The 22,202-nt window shown below is 36.6% G+C and overlaps 1 pseudogene; it reads left to right on the top strand.

The window, feature by feature from the left end:
* The first annotated feature begins 2,062 nt into the window (after positions 1–2,062).
* On the top strand, positions 2,063–19,912 carry LOC112670710 (dipeptidyl peptidase 1-like; annotated as a pseudogene).
* Positions 19,913–22,202: the final 2,290 nt, after the last annotated feature.

Genomic DNA, 22,202 nt, shown 5'->3' with positions numbered 1-22,202 from the left:
CGACAGATGAATGGATAAAGAAGCTGTGGTTTATGTATATAATGGAATATTACTCAGCCATTAGAAACGACAAATACCCACCATTTGCTTCAACGTGGATGGACCTGGAGGGTATTATGCTGAGTGAAGTAAGTCAATTGGAGAAGGACAAACATTATATGGTCTCATTCATTTGGGGAATATAAATAATAGTGAAAGGGAATATAAGGGAAGGGATGAGAAATGTGTGGGAAATATCAGAAAGGGAGACAGAACATAAAGACTCCTAAGTCTGGGAAACGAACTAGGGGTGGTGGAAGGGGAGGAGGGCGGGGGGTGGGGGTGAATGGGTGACGGGCACTGAGGGGGGCATTTGATGGGATGAGCACTGGGTGTTATTCTGTATGTTGGTAAATTGAACACCAATAAAAAAAATAATAAAGGTGGTAGAGCAGGTTTTGGGGAAAAGGTTAGGAGTTTAGTTTTGAGTATGCTGCGCTTGAGATGTTCTTTAACCATCCAAATGGGGATTTTATTAGTCTGATTAGGCTGCTATAACAAAGTAGCACAGACTGGCTGGCTTAAACAATAGAAATTTATTTCTCATAGTTCTAGAGACTAAAAGTCCACAATCAGGATGCTGGCAAATGTTTCTGGTAAGGAAAATGACCTGCAGATGCTGTTCTCTAGCTACTTGTAATTGGCCTTTCTTTGCATGCTTTTAGAGAGAGAGAGCAGGCTCTCTTACATGTCTTCTTATAAGGGCACTAATCTTATTAGATCAAGATCCTACCCTTGTGACTTTATCTAACCTTAATTACTTCCTTAGAGGCCTCATCTCCAAATACAGCCAAGCTGGAGGTCAGGGCTTCAAGGTATTGATTCGGCACGGGGGGAGGGGGAGTGGGGAGCACACAGACATTTAGTCCATTACAGGGTTTTTTTGTAGGCAGTGGGAAAACAGTCCTGTATTTGAGAGAGATGCTTGAACTGGAGATATAAGTGATACATCTGGGAGTTATGTGCATGTTGATGAGATTTGTAACTCTGAGACTGATGGGATCATCAGGACAGGGAATGCAGATTGAGAAGACAAGAGACCAAAGACTGAGTCTTGAGTTTTTAGAGTGAGTTTAAGAGAGAAACTGGAGACCAAGTAAAAAGGCATGTCTTTTGAAGAACTTTGGTATGAAGGAAAACAAATGTAGTGCTATCTAGAAGAAAGAATGGCATTTTATTTTACAGGTGGAACATCAATAGAATATAAAGTGATAGAAATAATCCAGTGGTAAGAGGAAATTGATAATATAGCAAAGAGAGGAAAGAATCATCTGAATGATATCCTTGGATAGATTAAAGGGAATGGGTTATAGTCTACAAGTCAAAAAAGGGAAGGAATAATTTATTTCAGGGGAAAGTTAGGACAGATGAGTAAGTGAAGATGTTAGTTAAAGGATCAATATGATTGTGGGAGTCTGTGAGGTTTCTTTTCAGATTGTTTGAATAAAGTAGAAAGCCAGATCATTTTCTGAGGATTAAGAAGGGGAGGAAGGATTGGAAGTTTGAGGATGGAAGGAGAAGATGGGAAATAGTCATCTAATTTAGTGGAGTAGAAATGGACTGGAGAAAGTGTAATATGACTTCAGAAAGCATTAGAGAGTTCATTCATTCTCATGAATATAAACCAAAAAAGACCAGCCAACCTGATTGTGGGTTTTTCTTTGTCTAAATTCACTCACCCAAGTTCAGGTGAGAGAGTAGGCAGAGAGTTGGGTTTAACCCATATTTAGTTTTGTCAGAGAAAGACAAGGAGGAAGAGCTCATTGGAGTTGTAAACAGCAATGTGATTATAATAATCAATCATGGCATCTCAGTGGGGTAAAGAGAGAAGTAGGAGCCAGGGGTTCAAAAGTAAAAGGTAGAGGTGATGATGGATTGGCAGTTCTGTGAGGACTAAAGATTGTTTGAAATGGGGTCCTACCGGAAGTGAGTGAAAAAATTAAAAAGTGGTAGTCAAAGAATGGGAATCTTGAAATTGAGACTATAAAGAAAGTGTTGTTATCGCTAGTGACAAAGTCTAGCTATGGCTGTAGGAATGATTGCAAATTCGTAAGTTCTGTGTGTGTTTGTTAATATATACTCTATGTAAAGAAAGAATAGTATGGTATCACCATGTCAGGGAGTATTTGAACTATATAGAACTTCTAGAATTTTTAGAAAAGTGAGTAGCAAAAAAAACAAGTACCTGATAGTACATGATTTTATCCCATCTCTATTAAAGAATGGTTTTGATGAATAATAATGACTTTTTAAGAGTTTAATGTCATAAATAGATCCATGACTGATGATAGCAGTTCTGAATCTATAAAAAGGTAAAGATTTGAAAAGTGTCTTAATCTCAGCAAACTTTGACACACACATACACACACACACACTTTTTTCTAAGTTCTGAAATGTGTGGTCATTATGCAGATCACTGACCATCTGGAACCTACTCAATCATAGACACTTTCAATCTGGTTTCTAGACAGTTCTCCTAGCAATGAAGCAGTTCCTCCATGAATACAAAATGATTTATGGATAAAGTGTAACCATAGCTTTCCTGCTATTTTTCTGACCTTTGAGAATCCAATGCAAAATCCAATATCACAGACGACAGATTTTTATAGGATCAAGACATGACCTGGAATTATTTTCATTGCACTTAAGTAGTTGCACTCTGATCTAGAAAATCATGGTTTGTTCAGATCAATGGGTTTCCATTATTTCTTCCTTGATTTAACTGATTTAAGTTCAACTTTAACTATATCTCATTCATTAGAAAGATGTTGATTTTTAATGTATATTCCAAAGATCTTTTGCTATCACTGAAATATGTTTTTAGTAACATTCAGACCAGAGGACTAAGTCAAAGATAAAATTTAATTGAACTACTTCCTATTTCTGGTTCTTGGCATTTCATTTTTTAAAAAGGATTACTTACCTACCTATCTACCTATTTCTTTTTATTTCTCTGGATCTATCACAATGTAGAACTTTTAAAACTGTCTTATCTCAACTAACCATTTTACAGAAAAGAATTAAGGCAGTCTATGGCAGTCTGTAATTGTTATACAAACATATTTGCCTTTTTTTTTTTTAAACACATAATCCTCTAACTGCGCTTATTTTCCAATTAGGTTCAGTCAGTCTTCTCCAGTACGTAATTGTGCTTCCAGATATAACACCTTGCTTTCTGAGGCTTTCATGAGAAGTTCTGGGTCCATGACTTTTGGTCTCTTTCTGGTCCCCAGATTCAGGACCAGCCAGGTTAAGCTTGGCAACAATGCTCCTCGGGTAACAGTGGTGTGGCATTTATATTCATTTATGCCACCCTATGATCTGTGAAGCTGAGTATGAATATGTACTGGAATGAGAAATCCAGGTAAGTCAAGTGATGCAGGAACTTGGTAGAAAATTAAAATCTGGCTGAGGTGTTTCTTTGCTTTTATTGATTTTGAGAAGGAATTTAGTTTTCAGTCTTCTCCAACCCTAAGAATCAGAGGATAGAAAGTCTTCTGTTATATTTGGAAACTTTGAATGGTTTTCCTTGAGCATGGTTTTAACACCTTTGCAAATTTTGACCAAATTTCTGGTTCTAGTCTCAAAAAGTAGATGGATAGAAAGGGCAGAATTTATATTTTTTCAAAAAAATTATATATTTTTTTCTTTTGAGAAGAGTGAGTTTCCACTATCTATTTGGTATGATTTCAGAATTCTCAGATCTCTGAAGTACATTCTCCACTAACTCCTTGTCATCTGCTATTTTCCCATTAACTTTCTTCTTCACTGACTTAAGCCTTTTTCATAGTTAAAATACAAATGCCTATATTTTATCTAAGTAATCATTTTGAGCAAGTATGGCATGCTTTGCAGCTTGCTGCCCTCTGTGCAGGTTTTGAAGGAGAGCTAACAGAAAAGGTGGAAACCACTGGCTCTCATGTTCTTCTAATCAAACTCTCTCCTCAACTTACTGGTGTATTCAAGCCTGGTTTTCTCCCTGCCTCGTTTTTTTCTCCTTTCTTTCTCATTTCCTCCTGCCTTTCCTCTCTTCTTCCGTTATTACTTTTGTTTTCTTGGGCTCTTTTCCTGTTGCTTTGGGTTTTTTTTTGTTTTTTTGTTTTTTTTCATTTATAAATTTCAGAAAATTTTCCAGTATATATCTTAGTTTTGATGATGCCGTTTCATATTTATTTTTAAACATGGTAAGCTCCTTTAATTAGCAGATCCACTTTTTCCCCCCTTGCATCTTGTGAAAAATAGTCTTTAATATATAAATGTACTATGGTTAGCTGAGGTCGTGATCTCAGGGTCCTGGGATGGAGCCCTGCATTGGGCTCCCCACTCAGTGGGAGTCTCTTTCTCCCTCTCCTACCTCTGCCCTGCTTGCTCTCTCTCCCTCAAATAAATAAACAAAATCTTAAAAATATATATAAATATACTGTTTTCCCCTCTTCCATTTATAGGACAGAATACAAGATTTCCCCAGAATGAAAAACAATTGATTTTCTTTTGCTGGATCATCATTATCTGTCTGAAGTATCTATTAACTCTCTCCTCAGAGATTCATGATCTCTGTTTTTTATTCTCTGCGTTTGTTTGGCCTCTAATTCAGTATTTGGCCCCATATATTGTTTTGCGCTATTTCAAATGTATTTATTTTTTTTCTGTAATAGTGTTGCTTAGATCCCCAGTTTGTCTTTTGAGCTTTGCAATCTCGTTTTTCACTTTATTCTGTTGTCTTATCCTCTCATCTTGGGTGTCTCATTTTATTGATTTCGTGTTGTTTGTGAGTTCTTCTAAAGTACAAATGACTCATCGTGATTTTTTTCCTCATTCTTTGGGTAAGGTTTAATTCGGTAATTACTTCTTTTCGTTGTTCCATTTCTGTCTCTGTCTCTTCTCTTTCCATTTCACTGAACTTTTTCTCCTTTCTCCATATTTTGTTTAGAATTTAAAGCAAGAATTAAATGTCTCTCGTAATTAGAAAACGCTCTAGAGATGTATAAAGAATTTTTTCTTTGCTATGCCTCAAGCCCCATCCCCTGAGGTTTCTATTGCCAAGTTATATGTATATGTTCATATTTTTCTTTCTGCTGCTACTGTATATGTACATCCACATATACATGTATGAATAAGCTTTTTTGTTTCAAAAATAGCATTCTATTCCATATAATTCTTTGAAATTTGCTTTCTAAAAATTTTGCTTTTTTTAATTTTATTTTTAAATAATCTCTATACCCAGTGTGGGGCTCGGACTCACAATCTAGAGGTCAAGAGTCACATGCTCCACTAAGGCAGCCAGGTATCCCCCAAATTTGCTTTAAAAAAAAAAACTTAATCGTTTATAGTAAATCTCTTTCTACAACACTGATCTAACTCATTTTTATTTATTTTCTAAAGTGGGCTCCATACCCAGGATGGAGCCCAACACAGGGCTTGAACTCATGACCCTGAGATTCAGACCCTGAGCTGAAATCAAAAGTCATACTCTTTAGGCAACTGAGTGGCTCAATTGGTTAAGCATCTGCCTTAGCCTCAGGTCATGATCTCAGGATCCTGGGATGGAGCCCCAACGTCCCATCCCAGCTCCCTGCTCAGCAGGGAAACTGCTTCTTCCTCTCCCTCTGCCCACCTCCACTCCCCCCCTCCCCCCACAACCCGTGCTTGCTCTCTCTCACTCTTTGTCACAAATAAATAAATACAATCTTTAAAAAGAAAAAAAAGAGTCAAATGCTTAATGGACTGCAGGGCCCCTAACTCATTTTTATTTTTATTTTTTTTATTTTTATTTATTTATTTTTTTAAATTTTTATTTATTTATGATAGTCACAGAGAGAGAGAGAGAGAGGGGCAGAGACACAGGCAGAGGGAGAAGCAGGCTCCATGCACCGGGAGCCCGACGTGGGATTCGATCCCGGGTCTCCAGGATCGCGCCCTGGGTCAAAGGCAGGCGCCAAACCGCTGCGCCACCCAGGGATCCCCCTAACTCATTTTTAAGCATAGAACATAGCTGCCAGATACTCTATTTTATGGATGTGCTAAATTTATTCAATGATACCACTATCAGGGACATTTTCTTTTTGTAATTGTAAACAATACTCCAGTATATACTAAGGTGCTACATTCATGTATGCTAATGCTTTTGTACCTGTTGAATTGATTCCAAAAGGAGAATTACTGGGGTGGAGGGTATGTGCATTTAGTTATTGACAGACACTATTGAATTGCTTCCCAGAATGCTTCTAAAAGTTCATACTTGCTTTAGCATTACATGTGAGTGGCTATTTTAGATATTCTAAAAATAATCTTTCTGGTGTCTATGAACTCTGATTTTCAAATTCTTACATTTTATGCTCAAATTAACTTGAGTTAATAGTTAAACCACTTTAAAAGTTACTATTTTGCTACCATGTAAGTTTTGTTTTTGTTTTGTTTTGTTTTTGTTTTTGTCTCCTGAGGTTGATTTTATTTTGGTTGATATTGGGCTTTTTAAATTTTTTTTTCAGGGATCCCTGGGTGGCGCAGCGGTTTAGCGCCTGCCTTTGGCCCAGGGCGCGATCCTAGAGACCTGGGATCGAATCCCACGTCGGGCTCCCGGTGCATGGAGCCTCCTTCTCCCTCTGCCTGTGTCTCTGCCTGTATCTATCTCTCTCTCTCTCACTGTGACTATCATAAATAAAATAAAAAAAAAAATTTAAAAAAAAAATAAATTTTTTTTTCATTTTTGGGCATTTTTGAACAATTATTCAGCAAAGACTTTTGAACACTTATTGTGCCCCAGGCACTGTTCTAGGCACTGTGGATACTGTCAGAAACAAAACTGACAACTATGCCCCATGGAGCTTTCATCCTGGAGTGCAAAATATATATATAAGTAGACAAAAAAATAAATATAAGAACTTGTTCATGGTACAAGTACCATGAAGAAAAATTTGGAAGCTTATTCATATGATAGAGAATGACTAGGTGGTCAGGGAAAACCTGTCTAAGGAACCTGAGACTTTAAAGAAAAAAAAAATGGTGGCTATCCATGTGAAGATCTGGGGAAGAGCATTTCAGGCAGCAGGAAAGCAATTACAAATATGCTGAGGTTGAGACAGTCTTCAGAAATCTCTAAAGAGCCCCAGACCAGAGTGTTTACAGCAGAGTGAGAAAAAAAGAGGTATACATGAGATGAAGTAAGGAAAACTAGCACGGCAATGTCACTCGAGGCCCTCTAGCCTTGGTAAAGGGTTTGGATTTCATTGTGAGTGAGAAGGGAGTCCTCAGGGTGAATTTTAGGAGGGATATAACTTTTTTTTTTTTTAAGATTATATTTATTTATTCATGAGAGACACAGAAAGAGGAGAGTGAGGCAGAGACACAGGCAGAGGGAGAAGCAGGCTTTATGCAGGAAGCCTGATTTGGGACTCAATCCTGGGACTCTGGGATCACACCCTGAGCTGAAGACAGACACTCAACCACTGAGCCACCCAGGCATCCCTAGGAGGGATATAACTTTTGATTGACATTCTAAGAAGATCATTCTGGCTTCTCAATGGAGAATGCATTGTAGGGAATCAGAATAATTCTGAATGTTTTGTAGGAAATCCAGAGGAGAGGTGAAGGTAGGGTAGTTAAGAGGTAGTTAAGATAGTTAAGAGGATAATTAAGAGCCTAAGGAAAAGTGGACTAGTTTGGGGTAGCTTTTAGAGTCAAACTTGTCAGAACTTGCTTATGGGTTGAGGGGAAAAAGAAGCATCAACAATGACTCGTAGGTTTTGGCTTGAGCAATTTAGGGGCTGGGTGTGCCAGTTACCAAGATAAGAATAGAACAGCAAAGAGATTTGAGAGATGGTAGATTAAGAGTTCTTTGCTTTTTGAGATTTAAAAATAGTAAAAAACTGATATTGTGGTATAGATTTGAGAGATACCAGCCTATCAGTGGTACTTGAAATAAGGGAATTGATTTTTGTCCACATCAAAGGATAACTTAATAGAAAACTTGACAAGAGGGTTCTGGGTATGTGAAGTGGGGCTAGTGGGATATAAGGCTTTTTTCTAAAGACAGCAGAACGGGAGCTGGTTTTAATTTTGAAGCACAAAGCATGAATACTGAGGAACTTACTCTTGGGTATCAGCCCTTACATTAGCTGCCCTAGTTCTCTGCAGGTAATTCATTCTACTATTGTATTATTACTAGCAATGACCTTTTATTTTTCCTTAGAGTCTATATGTTTGGTTTTACCACTCTGGGTGCAACAGATCTAAGTCAATATAGGCTAAAAATCCCATATAATGGAGCACCTGGGTGGCTCAGTGGGTTAAGCATCTGCCTTTGGCTCAGGTCATGATCCTGGGGTCTGAGAAGGAGCGCTCAGCAGGGCTTCCTGCTCCATGGGGAGTCTACGTCTCCTTCTCCCCCTGCCCCTCCCCTCTCTAGTGTTCTCTCTCTTGCTCTCAAATGAATCAATAAAATCTTTTTTAAAAAAAATCCTGTGTAGAGACTTTTAACCCATTTTCTTGTGCTCAGTTTCTTAATGTTATGCTGTCAGACCATACAGATATCCAGATCATTCCGAGATTCCTGATGAGCAGGCTGATGCTCTTCACTGCTTTAGGACCCTTTGCTTCTTTTTCTCTCACACTTGTAGAACATTTTAGAATCATCTCCTTCACGACAGGCTTACACCTTTTCTCTTACTGTTGATGTATTATATCTTTGTGAGGCTTTTATCATTATATTCAAGATCTCAAAAGGGAAAGAGAAACACTAGTATGCAGTTGGTCATCTTGAAATGGAAAACTGTGGATCCCTGGGTGGCTCAGCGGTTTGGCGCCTGCCTTTGGCCCAGGGTGCAATCCTGGAGTCCCAGGATCGAGTCCTACATCGGGCTCCTGGCATGGAGCCTGCTTCTCCCTCTGCTTGTGTCTCTGCCCCCCCCCCTCTCATGAATAAATAAATAAAATCTTTTTAAAAAAAAGGAAATGGAAAACTGTAATTTTTATGCAGACAAAAATGTTTGTCCTTGACAGTTGATTCTTCATCTTTCTAAATATTTCTAAATATTTATTTATCTTTATTTTTGTAGTATTTTTGCATAGTTTTCATCCCATTTTATTTAATTGTATTGGCATTTATCGTGGGCAGTACTTTGTAGATCTTTCATGTAATATTTTTCAATTCTGTTAAACACTTTGCCTATCCTACCTGAGACATGTCAATGTCACTCTTGAAGGATGTACTTGCTTTTTGTTCTCCTTTCTGTATGAAATAAATATTCTTTGGTCCTGCAAGTTTTCACTTCATTTAGAGATTATGATCACCAAATATTAATTTCTGAAGGTAGTATTCATTTTTTTAATCCATCTCTGCATTCCCAAAGGACCTTCCTCCAAGCTTTAACCATAGGGATTCAAGAAAGGCTTGACGAAATGATTAGCTGGACAGGGACATACATTGCTCTTACTCACTTCTACTAACTATACTTGTTTTTTTCATTCAGCCAACATTTATGGAGGAACCCCTGTGTTTCAAGCTTTGAGTACTGCTATGATATGGGGATCCAGAGCTGAACAGGACTGCCAATGCCTTCTAGAAATTCAAGAATGCTAACACTCAACATCTATCTTGTTTTATGATCTATTAAATTGTGAATATTTTTTCTCCTCAATACAAAGGTGGTTGAGGGTGAAAGCTATTTTATATATTTCTTTGGAACTCACCCTTCCTTTAACAACAACAAAAACAAAAATACATGAGTACCATATTAAAGGTCTATAGTTCCTCTTGGTCTGTGTTTTGCTGCCATCAAAGACCTTAACCTACTTACCCTGAAACAGAATGTATTTTCCATGGATTTTTTTCTTAAAACCACATTTATGGCTCTCTTACTTATGTGCTTCCTCAAAACTTTTTAAATAGTAAGGTTCAAAAATATTATCCAGCTAAATATCATGGTAGGGAAGGTGCAAGCTGTATCAGGTAGTGTCTGGAATAGAATTGTTCACTTGAACAGTATTGAGGCAGAACAAGACAAGTTCAGGGTTTAAGGCACTGGTTTTCAGGGGTGGCAGAAATGAAGGTTTGGGTTTGGAAGTGATCTTTCAGCATTTTTGAATAGCTCTTTCCATTTCCTAAAGCATAGAAGACCAAGACAAGAGACACGGTGAGTGGTAGAAAGTAGCTAGGTTCTATTGCCTGTTTAGTTGTCTTCTCCTTGTTGGCATTTTGCTGTACCCTACATTTTTGTCTTTCTTCTCCAGTGAGACTCCTAAAAGATCAATTTGTTATCTCATTGTTTTGTTTTTTGTTTCTCTCTGCTGAGCATCTGTGTTATTATGAGTGTGTTATTATGAGTGTGTTATTATGATTATCTGAGTGTGTTATTATGAGTGTGTTATTATGACTGTGTTTTTATTTCTCTCTGCTGAGCATCTGAGTGTGTTATTATGTCTTAAGTTTTTATGTGTATATTTTTATTTTTATTTTATTTATTTTTTTATATTTTTAGTTTTAAAAATATGTAAGGGTGGGAGCAGATCTTGAGTTAATTATACAGACTATTTCACTATGGTGTGTATGTCTGATGCATATATATATGTATCTATATACATAAACACACATATACACTGTAGGATACAACATAGTGTAATGTAGCCCACAACAATGCATAGAATCCTTCCCACTTATTAATTTAACTCTTTGATTAACTATCTAGAATTCATCTCACTCACTTATCTATAATATGTAGGAGCACTTAGCTGACAATACAAGGCAGTTTATGATATAATCTGTTTAAGTAATACGGGTGATATGAATAATAATAGGTCTCATGTATTGAGTATTCATTTTACACCAGGCACAATGGCAGGCAAACCCAACTATAAAATCCCAGTAGATAAGAATGATGTAGCCCCATTATATCATGGTGTCTACATCAAAAGAACACTGAACAAAATAATCAGATTTTTGCTTGAATTTTTAGATAACTTCAGATTTCTAATCTTTAACTTAACAATTTTAGAATTATTATTATATCATTAGCTCTCTAAAGTGCTTGAAAATACATACAACATTGGATTTTATTTATTAGATATTCAGAACTTTAGTATGATTAGGATGAAATATATTCTTGTCATAGAATATTATTAAATATTAGTAACACATTGATTATTTAATATTGATAACACTTACAGATCACTTATTATGCACCAGAAGTGCTGTAATAATTTTGAAGGAATAAATGTTTTTATCTTCAAGCTAAGTATCCTTATTACCCCAATTTCAGAGGAACAACCCCCTCCAGTGCTATGTGACCTGTCAATAAAAATAACATTTTGATTTTATGCCTGTGTTCGCTTTGGTAGCACACATAAGATTTTATGCTTATATAATTTACTTTTTTTCAGTGTCTAGCATTTGCTATCTTATTTGGATAATGTAATATATATCAGACTATATTTTTATAAGAAAGTAAAGGAAATATGTGGGAGAAAATATATTCTCAATAGTATATGACCTCTTTATAAGGATAGTCATTGAAAAACTGCACGAATGTAACCAGTGTTGAGGGGCTCTACTCTGGTTCTAGAGATACCTGAAATCAATTGGTTGCTTCATTCAGGATCAAGTAATTAGAACAAAAAAATTGATCCCAGAAAAATCACAAAATAACCCAAATGCTAGTGTGATCAATTTTATAAAAATAAAATAATTGTTATTACATCTGATCAAAGAATGAAAGAGAGCTTAGTCACGCATGAGATGAAATACATTTTTTAATGTGAAATTCCAGTAGAAGTGTGTTGATCCAGGATATTTATCACATGGTTTTTCTTATTGAAAACCCTCTTCCTCTTCAAATCATTTCCTTGTCTGTAAAGTAGTTAGTCAGGGATGAGAAAGTTGAGATACCTAGGATTTTGGAGTTTATTTGAATATGCTGATAACTCCAAGCATATCTATGCTCCTCTTAGCTTCAACATAAATTATGAGTTAACGATCACAGCATCCTAGAGAGCTGGGATCTAAATATTATTCTCCCTTTGTAGGTTGCTATGGGCACAGACCAGATAAGTGCCTTATCAGAGATGGCTGGCAAGCCAGGGGCAGAGTGGGAATTAGATTGTCAAACTCTGGATGCTTCATCTTGGGTTTAGTAGAGGGATTCTCACCAGCTCCTGTGCAGACCCTGTGGCAATTGAGGAAGTTGAGAATCCGTGCTACCTGGGTCTGCTTACGGCTCTCACTGTGAATTTTGGTGTGTTTTGAGGGGAGTTAAGAACCTAAGAGCCCATAAAATAACCTTCAGAAAATAATACAAACAATCTATTTTTTTCAAGTTCATATATTTCTTTGAGCTGGCAGCCTCAACTCCCTAGTTTAATGCCAAGGGCCAGTACTATGCTGCTGAGCTTTACCATGAAAATCTTCATCATTCTAGAAAACAGCTAAGAAAATAAAAAGACTTTTTTTCTTTCAGTTAACCCTGTAACTCTGTTTACTATAGAAAAGTGCAATGCTAACTGAAAAAAAGTCTATGATTCCATATATTCTTATAAAACTAAACTGTATTAGATATATAAGAGGTATTATTACATAGGAGGTATTATATATAAGAGGTATATTAGATATGAGTGTAATTCTGCAAAACTGAAAAGGGAAACTGGTATAAGAGGAGAGACTAGAGGTGAATTTACAGTTCCAAAATATTTATGGCTTTATACTGAAAACAAAAATCATGACTGAATAGGTCTACATATTGAAAACTCAGCTTCTGGAGATTCACAGCTTTGAAAGAAAGTTATTAAAACATAAATTGCTGGGTATTTTCTTGACAGATGCAAAATAGCAAATTTGATTTATGAAGATTGTCACTTGCAATAAAGCAGATCAGAACATAGTCGTTTTACCTAATAAGTGATACAATGTTATAAATTCTTATCACAACTCCAAACGTTACCAAAAGATACAGAAAGGAAGCTTTCAAAAACACCAGGAAGACACTAGAGCTGACATACTAGAAATTCACCCAAAAGGAGGAAAGTGGAGATGTGATTAAAAATACTATTCATTTTTCATTTATTAGAGAAAAATACAAAAAATTTTGAGGAACAGAAAAATTACATACCTTAAATGAGAGTAAGTATTTTGTTGTATTTTGTTCAGTATTTTTCTATCCACTTACACACATTATTAAAATAAAATCAATCAGCACATCCATTTTATAATTCTTATTTCATTTATAATACATGGCAATGATTTCCTACATTTTTCACTGTTTTTCTAATGTATGGCTTAAAAAACCTATATCTTAGTCTATCATTTTTGGTACTATATAATTCAATTAACTTTTGATTAATTCTTTAATTTTTTGATTAATACTTTGAAAATTTGATGTTTAAGTTTTTCACATTTAAGAGTAAAATTGACATTTCAATTTTTGCATATCTGATAATATGTTTGTTTGTTCTTCATATTTAAAAAATATTTGATGTGCTGATATATTGGTTTTAAGTTTTACCATCTAAAACTCTATCAATGTTGGCCTACTTCTTTCTATTTGATATGGAGAAGTCTGAGTTTAGTCTGATTATTTTCCCCTTTGGAGGCAAACTTTCTGTCTAGTCAAGAAATACACTTATGGTATTTTCATCACCCTTGAAATTATGAATTTCAACAGAATCACTTCGTGTTTTTGCCCTTATTAATGTTGTCTGTTAATCTATGAGACTTTTTCATCTGTAGACTCAAAGCTTTCTTTTGTTTAGGAATACATCATCCTATCATAACTAAAATTTATTGTTTTAGTTAAGATGGCTCCTTTTTCAGGAACACAAATTATGTTGCACATCATTTTTCCATCAACTTGCATCTACTTTTTCTTCTCTCATGATTTTAATCTCTGTTCATTTCTCATATCTTGGAGGCAGCTGTTCAAATTTGTTCTACACATTACTATTCAATTTTCAGCAGTGTTGGCTTTGTTCTTTAGCGAATCTAATATTGAGTGATTCTAATCTCATGAAGATATTAATTTTGCCATCTTGCTTTTAATTTATTTCCTTTCATTTTGACTTACCTTCTAGCCAAATTCCTTTTCATGCCAGTATGCTGTCTTATCCTCTCATCTGTGCTCTTATTTCAAAGGGTTATCCTTTGAATTTCATTGCAAAGAGATGACAGTGTTTCTAGAATTTTATTTCCTGTAGTATCCTTTAAAGGAATCTGTTCATGAAGCTATGTTCTCTTGTGGTACAGAAAAATTTTCTAATCTCCATACTTTCTTGGCATTTTTAATTCATTCTGTGGACAGGAAGTGAATCCAGCCTCATTGTGGCTAGTAAGCAGGGATGTTATGTCAGTTAGAATTGCTTTAGTCTGAAAGTAAGGAAAAGAACCACAGTGGTTTAACTGATGGAGTCTTGTTCTCACATGACCAGAAGTCTAGAGCTAGGAAGTCCAGAGCTGACACAGGGGGTCAAGGAAGTGGCTGAGAACCAAGGCTTCTCTAGCTGCTGAACCTCCAAAACAATGTGACTCATTCTTTTTATTTATTTTTTAAAGATTTTATTTATTCATGAGAGACACACAGAGAGAGGCAGAGACACAGGCAGAGGGAGAAGCAGGCACCTGGCAAGGAGCCCAATGTGGGACTCAATCCTGGGACCAGGATCATATCCTCAGCCAAAGGCAGATGCTCAACTGCTGAGCCTCTCAGGCATCCTATCAATGTGGCTTATTCTGATGATTGAGAAATGGCTGAACCAAATCTAAGCACAATTATATATATGTATATGAAGATTATATATATGGTATACCATACTTACCCATGTATATGTATATATACATATATACCCATTATATATTTTATATATTAAATATATAAATATTTTAAAATATGTAATGGATACATATTATATTTAATGAGTATATATACATACACACACATACATGTGTATTTATAATGAGTATCTTTAAGAGGAAAAGGACAAAGAGGAAAGGTGGGTGTCCAATTTCTTTTTAACTTGGAAAATGTTTTATTTATGAAAGTTCCACTTAGGAACTTAGGAACTTTATTTATGAAAGTTCCACTTAGGACATTCCTGTTTCTGTTTCATTGCTTAGAACTGTGTCACTGTGTCACATGGTCACCAACAGTTGCAATGGAGTTGGAGGAAAGAAGTATTTTACCTGGTGCAAACCATCATATTTTTAAACAAGGGATAAAGACCAACATTCGTAGGTGCAAAGGCCTTTGCTGTTTTGAATTACTGGTACATGCATGGCTGTCTCTTGCCACATGAGAAAACAGGTCCCAGTGAAGACAATTAATCTTAGAACATCTTCTCTAAAGCAGAGGGCATTGCCTAGGATGGTGATTTTTTAAGTTATCTTTTATTTCCAAATTACCTTAAAATTTTTTTTTTATTATTTTCAGCCTAGGATGGTGATTCTTATTGCAGCATTTGAAGTCTTATTACTAGGAGAAATCACTTCCAGATCTTGCAAGTAGGATGTTAGCTTTTGGTTGGTGTGAGTTTTTTCTTCACTGATGTTTTAGTAAGATAGAACTGACTTAGGAATTTCAGTATTTATTCAGACATGATCATAGAAAAAGACACAAAATGAAGAATGGCATAGCAATCCTTGGTTAGATTTGTGGTCTCTGAAGTGAAAAAAAAATCCATGGGTAGATTTGAAAGTAATGTCAGTAAATTACCTATAGAGTGGTAAGTACTAAGATGTATACAAAGGTGAAATCTATTGATACTGTCTTTTTAAAAAAAATTATCAAGTAGAACAAGTAAAATAAGAATGTAAATAATTCCAGACTAAAAACTCTTTGAGGGCATTGCATATGGTTTGGTCAAAGTTTTTCTTCTAAATGTGTTTATTGCCTCATTGATAGAAGTAAATCGCCACTAAAAGCTTGCTAAATTAACAATGCAAAATTAAATGCTCTAGATAAATTCAATTATACAGATACATATGCTGTGCTCTGGGGCACAGAGTGGAAACAGAGCTCAGATCAAGTAGTTGGTCGACATGGTGGCCTTGAGCTAGGCCCTCCCAGGAAGTACGACTTGGTTAGGGAAGGGAAGTTGCTGAATGACAGGAAAACAGAAGAGGGAGGACTGGGGTGAAGGGGCACAGTGTTGAGTGAAGGAAGCAATGAGAGGAGAAAGGAGGCAGATCCTACCTGCATCACACGGGCCCTTGACTTGGTCTTCGTGAAGCTTTTGAAGTTCTGAGAGAAGGTAGCAGGGACATGTAGGCCAAAATGGAGAAGGAAACACTGGAGACAGGGAAATTAATCTGGATTTTCTACTTGGTCTCCCTGACTCCACCAGTGAGGATTTAAATAGGACGGTAAGATTATATATTAAGAAACTTTACGTAGTCAGGATTGGGAAAATTGTAATCCTCAATATGAAACGCACTCTTCGTTTTTGAAGTTTGGCTGGCTTTCATTCATTCACATATTTATTTATTTTTAGTAAAATAATGTAATAAGCACTATGAACAGCAAATACAAACTAAACAGATGGTTCTCCCCGACCACCTGGTACTCCGACTTCTTCCCAATTGATTTGTGTAGGAAACATTTCTTGATTTCCTTTTTATATAATTTTATTGCACTTATATGTATCTATTAAAAAGCATATTTTTTAAAGCTGTTTTTAACTTTCTATAAAGTTATAGAACTGGATGTATTATTTGGGGACTGCTGCCACTCATTTAGTATTATTTTGCTAAGATCCTTGCCATAATTTAAAATGTAACTTCCTTTTGGATTTTTAATTATTTTATTTTAGTCATAATGAACTTAATAATGACCCAATGGTATTCTAATTAATTAATTAATTAATTAGCCTAGTTGTCACTGGGATGAATTCATGAGAAACCTGGGTCCAAACTGAGTTTCACTTGTCATAGCTGTGAATTAGTTAAATCTGTTAAATTTAATCCTAACTTAATTAAAATGTCTTTGCTACCATCCAGTAAATATCAGTTATAAAATATGAATATAGCTTTTTTGGCTATGCACGGTAGGACATTTTCTCAGATGCACCATAGTGAGACAATTTCAGCAAAATATCATAAATTTCATGAATTTGTAGTTATCAAGCCCCTAATCAGAATATTCATTAAAAATGTGCTAAAGTAGTAAATATTGGATGTGCCAGTTACAGATGCATATAAAGATATAACTCTGGGTGATGCTTAATCTCTCAGATCAAGCAAAGCTAAGTATAGGAATTTTGTCATATTTGACTATTTAAAAAATTTTTTAATATCACTCTATGTGAAAGATCCTGAACCAGATGGATGTTTTTTTAGTTATTCTCCATCTCTAGGAAAAATTTGGGACCTAATTAAGCAGAAAAAAAATATAATTGCCTAACTTCACAAGAAAGCATACATTCTGACATGCATTTTTCCCACATTATATCACATCATAAAGATGTTTCTCCAGACATTTGTGTCTTTCGTGGACCGTGGCTTTCCTTGCTCCAGAGATAGGACCTCTGAGAAGGGGACCTCTCCAGAATTAGGGGGACAAGCTTATCCCAGTCTGCCTGGGTGTTCCAGTTTTAACATTGAAAGCCCTGTATCCCAGTAGGTGCCATGCCTATAAATGCTTTGTCAGGCACCTAGAATTATGTATAGTTAGGTTATGTCATGTATCAGTAATACACTCTCTTCTAGTGATGAATTTCAGATATATTAGATTCTCATTTACATTTTTTTTTTAAAGATTTTATTTATTTATTCATGATAGTCACAGAGGAGAGAGAGAGAGAGAGAGAGAGAGAGAGAGGCAGAGACACAGGCAGAGGGAGAAGCAGGCTCCATGCACCGGGAGCCCGACATGGGATTCGATCCCGGGTCTCCAGGATCGCGCCCTGGGCCAAAGGCAGGCGCTAAACCGCTGCGCCACCCAGGGATCCCTCTCATTTACATTTTAATATAACATTTGTACTATTTCAAATTTATATTTTGTAGTATGTACAAAAAACCTAAAATATAAATATTTAAAATCCATCCTTTTTAACTAATTTGAATTATAGAATATTTATAAAGTCATTTTATTTCTTTTAAGTGTATATAGTAATTTGAATTAGAAAGACTTTCTCATTATGCTTTAATGAAGAAATGAGAATGATTTGTGACTAGCATTTCAGTTGTTTGTATGCATTGCATGAAAATAATTTGTTTTAGCAATACTTAGATTGGGAGAGCTTCCTGTTTTAATTTTCTTTCTCTAAAAGGGCTTAGAAAAACTTATTCTCTCTTAGAGAGGAAATAGAGGGCAGTACTTTCAAGTATGTCTTCTGAAATCAAAACTTGGGAGTACAAAGACTGGCTCTTCCACATACTAACTACCCAATCTTGGGCAAGTTGCTTAAGCTCAGGAAAATGTAGTTTTTTTATCTTGGCATGGTATGATAATTATTACCAATTAGACTCTCTCCCCACTACTCCTTGGTGACTCCTCTCTCCTCCTCCTCTCCTCTGGGGCTGCACCAGCAAGGGTCCTTGGCTCTGCTGGCTGCCCACTGCCCTCCTGCTGCTCCTCTCTTTTGTTGGCACCACACACTGCCACACATGCCAAATGCACCCACCCTGAGCTGCTGGGTATCTGGGTCTTCCCAGTGAGCCCCCTTGGTTCCCAGAATGACGTCAACTGCTCAGTTATGGGACCATCAAAAAAAATGTAGTATCAGATACAGCATGTGATAATTTTGCCAATAATGAACATTTCATCATCATTTACAGTCAAGGCTTTGGGATTGTGATGAATGACTACACATGGTTTGCCTTTTTTAAGTGTAAAGAAGAGGGCAGCAAGGTAACCAGTTACTGCCTTGTGGCATGGTCTCATGACCATGGCTGGATCAATACATGATGTGCTGGGTGGGAATGAAGCTTTGTTCACTGGAACTAAGGTGGGATCTACCTCTGAGAATGTGAACAAACACTGCATACCTTGAGAATCTCCAGGAAAATTATCCTATGGGCTCTACAAATATAACCATGACTTTGTGAAAGCAATCAATGCCATTCAGAAGTCTTGGACTGCAACCACATACATGGAATATGAGACCCTTACCCTGATAGAAATGATTAGGAGAGGTGGTAGCCACAGCCAGAGAGTCCTAATGCCCAAAGCTGCATCACTGACTGCAGACATACATGAAAACATTTTACATTTGCCAGCATCTAGGGATTGGAGAGATATTTGTGGTACCAATTTTGTTACTTCTGTTTGAAACCAGGCATTTGCTTCTGAAGGACATGCTGGAAGCAAGAGTCCGTATCCTAACCAACAATACTCAGACCCCAATCTTGAGTCTTCAGGAGGTTGTCTTTTACAGCCAGCATGTTCAAAGCTGTGAAGGTACTTCTTTTACCTCACTGCAGAAAAATATGCTCAAGATTTTGGGCCGGTGGAAGAGGTATGCTCTCCCTACATAGGCATGACTCACCATGCCAATCAAAGGAGGACTGCTTTTGTCACTACACCTCTAGGTACTACTATGTGGGAGGCTGCTAGGGGGGCTGCAGTGAATTTAAAGCCCTGAGGAAGCTTGAGCTTGTCACGGGCCCATGGCAATTGCTTTTGAAGTCTGTGAAGACTTCCTCCACTGCCACAAGGGGATCTACTATCACACTGGTTTGAGAGGCCCTTTCAACCTCTTTGAACTGACTAATCATGCTGTTTAGCTGGTAGGCTCTGGCACTGACGCAGCCTCTGGGATGGATTGATGGATTGTTAAAAACGGCTGGGGCATTAGCTGGGGTGAAGATGGTTTCTTCTGGATCTGCAGAGGAACCAATGAAGGTACAATTGAAAGCATAGCAATGGTGGCTAATTCCTCAATTGTAGGGTATATGTCCTAGCACTTCATACCGACCACTATCAGTCATGAAAGGGGATTGATTTATTCAGACTGGGGACTTTTATAGTAGCAATTCAGAATATTACACATAGATTCTTATGAAGATTTTTGCCTTTAAAATTAAAACTGCCCTTGATTTGAATATACCTTCCCAATGACCACTGGCCTACTTTGCAGCTGATGCAATAACAATACGTGGGATTTTGTCAGTCTTTTATAATTCGAATATGCTATATTTTTAAGTCTGTGTAACACAGGTTTATATATATATTTTTTTAATTTTATTTATTTTAGAGAGAGAGAGAGCATGAGTGGAAGGGGCAGAAGGAAAGGGAGAGATAATCTCAAGCAGATTCTGCACTGAGTTTGGAGCCTTACATGAGGCCCGTTCTTAGTGCCCTGAGATTACTTCCTGAGCTAAAACCAAGAGCTGGACCCTTAACCAACTATACCACCCAGGTGCCCCAACACAGACTTATTCTTAAATTGTAAAAATCACAAGAAAATATGGCAATGATTGTTAAATTTTTAATAAGTATTTTGCAAGAAGGTAATTAGTACTTTTTAGTTTGTTATAAAGACTAAATGAAATAATGTATGGTAGTCCTGTACGATAGTGTCTGAGACTTGGAAGTTTTCAGTATTTTGGCTGTAGGTAGCTGCAAGTAAGTTGAGCCCAAATTTGTGATTCAGCAAGATCTGCTCTATTTATTTTATTTTTTCTGTAATGGGAATCAAGATTTTAGAATTAATTTTTGTTGTGTGTCTGTGTGTGTATTTGATGGCTACATCATTGGGGGACTACAAAACATATTTGATAAAGGAATTCTAATATCTCTGGCCAAATGCCCTTTTTTGGGTTTCTTTTAAAGATTTATTTATTAGAGAAAGAGAGAGTACAAGGAGGGGCAGAGGGAGAAAATCTCAAGTAGACTCCCCTTCTGAGCACAGTGCCTGATCTGGGGCTCAATCCCAGGACCGATGAGACCACGACCTGAGCTGAAATGAGAGTTGGAGGCTTAACCCACTGAACCACCCAGCTACCTCCAAGTGCCTTTTAATTGAGAGCCTGGGTAGAAATGGAACAGTTAACCTGAGGTAGATTATTTCTTCTCTAACCCATTGTCTTCGGTCAAATTTTTCTCAGGAGATGGGGCTAGAGGCAATCCATTGACTATGTTTGCTCATGTTCACTCTTATTGCAGATATGTTTTACCGAGTAAATGTTGAGTTTTTAATTGGTTTCAGAATGATTTAATCAGTGTTTATGCTCCAGTCATAAAGAACACTCTGTGATAGGCTTGCCATCTGTTCAAGATAAAAATGAAATCCCTTTTGAAGAAGTGGGCAGTTGATAGAAAGATTTTAATGAATGTTTAATGTTATTGTATCTATGTGAGGGGCTTATCGTGACAGTAACATAAATGTGTAAGCCTAAGGGCTTAATCTTAGTGTTTTAGCTCCTATTAAGTCTCTGTTGGAGAATTGTATTCTGAATCTGTGAAGTTGTATACTGAAGTGATATAGGGTAGATTTAATGCAGGAAAATGTTTTCTCCAGTCAAGTTCTGTTTAGAATCTCTGTTCATTCCTGCCTGGTCACTACCTTCCAATATAATGAGTCTATTCATTCCAAAGCGGTTTTCTCCTTCAAGAACCAATCTTTCTTTACACTTTATGGATTTTAGGAAGAACTTTAATCTGCTTGGAATCTAAACTCTGTTTAGATCTTACTAGTCTAATATACAGTAGGGTTTTTTGTTTTTGCTGTTATATATTCTAACAATATTCTTTTTTTAAAAAAAGATTTTATTTATTTATTCATGAGAAACACAGAGAGAGAGAGGCAGAGACATAGGCAGAGGGAGAAGAAGGCTCCCATGTGGCAAGCCTGATGCGGGGCTTGATCGCAGGACCCTGGGATCATGACCTGAGCCAAAGGCAGATGCTCAACCACCGAGCCACCCAGGTGCCCCTAACAATATTCTTTCATGTTTGAATGACCTTGCTTCTCCTTCCTGATGTTTTGTTGCTGAAACATGGACCCATTACAATATCCTGCATGTCTTCTCTGATCATTGGTGTCTCTTCAAATTGAGGTACACAGTCCTAGCAAACTCAGTTAAGAGGTCCAGCCAGGGAACAATTTTCTAATTTAAGACTGTCACTGCATATCATTTAGTTTCCCCTTGGATTTGTGATTGAAATTGTTACAAGGGTATTATAAAAGAAAAAGGAAGAGGAAAGCTTTTCCTCAAATGTGATATCATGAAGTATATAAACTTGACCTGC

Source organism: Canis lupus, chromosome 16 (genome assembly GCF_003254725.2).
Source record: "Canis lupus dingo isolate Sandy chromosome 16, ASM325472v2, whole genome shotgun sequence".
Lineage (NCBI taxonomy): Eukaryota > Metazoa > Chordata > Mammalia > Carnivora > Canidae > Canis > Canis lupus.
The sequence above is the reverse complement of the archived record's forward strand: the minus strand, read 5'-3'. Positions and strand labels throughout refer to the sequence as shown.